The 2,762-nt window shown below is 40.9% G+C and overlaps 1 protein-coding gene across 2 annotated transcripts in view; it reads right to left on the reverse strand.

Annotated features, from left to right (window-relative positions):
- The window catches only part of LOC128881809 (uncharacterized), a 26,532-nt gene extending 24,244 nt beyond the window's left edge, over window positions 1-2,288 (reverse strand). For both annotated transcript variants that reach the window (XR_008458178.1, XM_054133139.1), the window contains exon 1: window positions 2,093-2,288. The gene's annotated coding sequence lies outside the window, so the exon portion shown is untranslated. The remainder of the gene's footprint in view (window positions 1-2,092) is intronic.
- Window positions 2,289-2,762: the final 474 nt, after the last annotated feature.

Raw genomic sequence — 2,762 nt, forward strand, 5'->3', positions numbered from 1 at the left:
TGACTTCAAAGTTTGGAATTTTTATTTCTGAAACTAAACGTCGGATGGAAAAATTGTAAATACAAAAAAGTTCCGTCTTATCATTCTCTATAGGGTGCCATTTTGTCAAATTCGATAAGATAGTTATTGTTAACTAACGATGATTTCATTTTCCCCGTTGCAAATTGAATTTCAAGAAAAGTGACTTCAAAGTTTCGAATTTTTATTTCTGAAACTAAGAGTCGGATGAAAAAATTGTAAATACAACAAAGTTCCGTCTTATCAATCTCTATAAGGTGGCATTTTTTCAAATTCGATACGATAGTTATCGCCAACGATGGTTTCATTTTCAATGTTGCAAATTGAATTTCAAGAGTGACTTCAAAGTTTGGAATTTTTATTTCTGAAACTAAACGTCGGATGAAAAAATTGTAAATTCAAAAAAGTTTCGTCTGATCATTCTCTATAGGGTGCCATTTTTTCAAATTCGATAAAATAGTTATCGCCAACTAACGATGCTTCCATTTTCAATGTTGCAAATTCAATTTCAAGAGTGACTTCAAAGTTTGGAATTTTTATTTCTGAAACTAAGCGTCGGATGGAAAAATTGTAAAGACTAAAAAGTTCCGTCTTATCGTCCCCTATAAGGTGATATTTTTCAAAATTTCGACAGATCAGTAATTCCTACGTAACGATGCTTTTCATTTCCACCGTTCCAAATTTAATCAAATTCAGGGGAAAATGTCCTTCCACGTTTCGAATTTTTATTTCTGAAACTAAACGTCGGATGGAAAAATTGTAAATACAAAAAAGTTCCGTCTTATCATTCTCAATAGGGTGGTATTTTTTAAAAATCGATTCGACGAATGTAAACGTTTCACTGAATTTAATCTTCGAGGGCGGATATATTCGCCCTTGGTAATTAAAGGCTTTACGACTGCGAACATGCTAATTCAGTATAATATCGTTCAACGGTTCAATGGTTCGTTTCTGCAGTTGAAATTAAGGTCGGAAGGTATTGCATTAATACAGACTATTACTACCAGAATAAAGTTCGTTTTCACGAAGACTACGCTTTAACGCGAAACCTGCGAACTTTCATTTTTCATATGCCCTCTAAGGCCTAACCCAACCTAACCTAGACCCTTGAGTTATTTACAAGCTAAGGTCTAAGACCTAATTCCAGTCCTACCCCAAAAAGACGCAGTTCCGCGTTGCCTTTAACACATAAATTAAATAAAAATAAACAAAAATTTCCTATTACAAAATCAACCATCCACAACGAAATAACAATAACATATCTTCCAACTAGACCACGTTATCAAACGATATCTCAACCAAAAAATAAACAACTGTAATTAAAAATTTTTTTATTTACAATGCGTACAGATAACGATATTAGAACTGAAAACATCTATTCGGAGAACATCGGCTGCATAAAATTCCCGATCGAGCGATCCTCTGCCAAATCAACCCTAAAAATACACAAATCCAACTCTGCGGGCACAATGAAGCGGAGGCCTGTATGTTATTCGCGGCGACAGATGGAAGAAACGACTGTCCTCATCGCTGCAGAGTTTCAGGTCAACTGAATCTCGTCGATTCTTCACAGTGCAGCCGTTTTACGGACTCGAGCGGTCGTGTAAAACGCGATATCGCGTTCAATACCAGTAAAAACAAGCAAATGGAAGCGTTCTACCCCTCTGCTATTGGATTCATGCTTCAGATATCCCTCGGACTATAGAATATCGGACAAAAAGAAAACAGATGCACCATCGATACATCGAAAATCCTGATGCATAATCTAGAAAAACAAATTCTAAGGCAGACCGTTTCTCAACACTAATCGAATCGCGACTGTAACTATCAATTATTTAATTATACATTCGATAAATTTTCCAAAGTTGAATGCTCCGTCTTCCCCCCCTTACATTCCTCCTCCCTCGATCCTTTCGCAATCTTTTTCCAAACTTCGCAACTTTTCACTCGAGTGAAGTGAAAATTCCATGCCGGATAAAAACTAACAAGAGGAAATTAAACTCGCGAATCAGGGGACACCTGACGGGGATTCACGCGTGGCTATCGCTTAATAAAAACAAATGAAAATAATTACATTGTTCGACCCGGCTGGCGGCCGCCCTGCGTATCCCTGGCAGCCAGTTTATCCATGGACCATTGCACTGCTCACGGGTTCGTCGATCACCAAATCACCAACTTAATCAGGCAAGGGCAAATATCACAGAACGCGAAACGAGAAAAAAGAACGGGAACCGATCCGCACTCGGCGACCGCCGCGGCAAGACTGGGGTCTGCTACCCGGCCGGGGTAGCTGCCATGGCAACCTGACCGTCCCCCCACTCTACCGCCGCTCCGACGTTCGCCGTCTCCCTCTCCCTCGCGGGCTTCGCGCAGTCGCGTCTCTCTTTCCACGTTTCGCTCTTCTTCTCTCCAGGCTACCCCTCCGCTCCCGCGCGAGCCTACGTCCTTCCCCAGGCGCAAACTCGCCGGAGTGGGGGAAGAAAAGTCGCAGAAGCTCGTGGCCTCCTGGAGATCTCTGCTCGGGACCTCTGTTTCTTCCTTTCGGTCGTGCTTGTGCCTATTTTCGTTAGCTTCCTTTCTTTCGTTTATCGTCTGAGGTAATGGTGTCCTTTTTCGGCAGGAATTGGCCAGGTTGATTGGAAGTAGGAGGAAATGATAGAGAGGAATAGAGAGGGATGTCCTTTTTTAGAGACACACGAGAGATAATTAGATAGAAATTAGACTAGGATGTATTCTCCACCCCA

Source organism: Hylaeus volcanicus, chromosome 9, assembly GCF_026283585.1.
Source record: "Hylaeus volcanicus isolate JK05 chromosome 9, UHH_iyHylVolc1.0_haploid, whole genome shotgun sequence".
Lineage (NCBI taxonomy): Eukaryota > Metazoa > Arthropoda > Insecta > Hymenoptera > Colletidae > Hylaeus > Hylaeus volcanicus.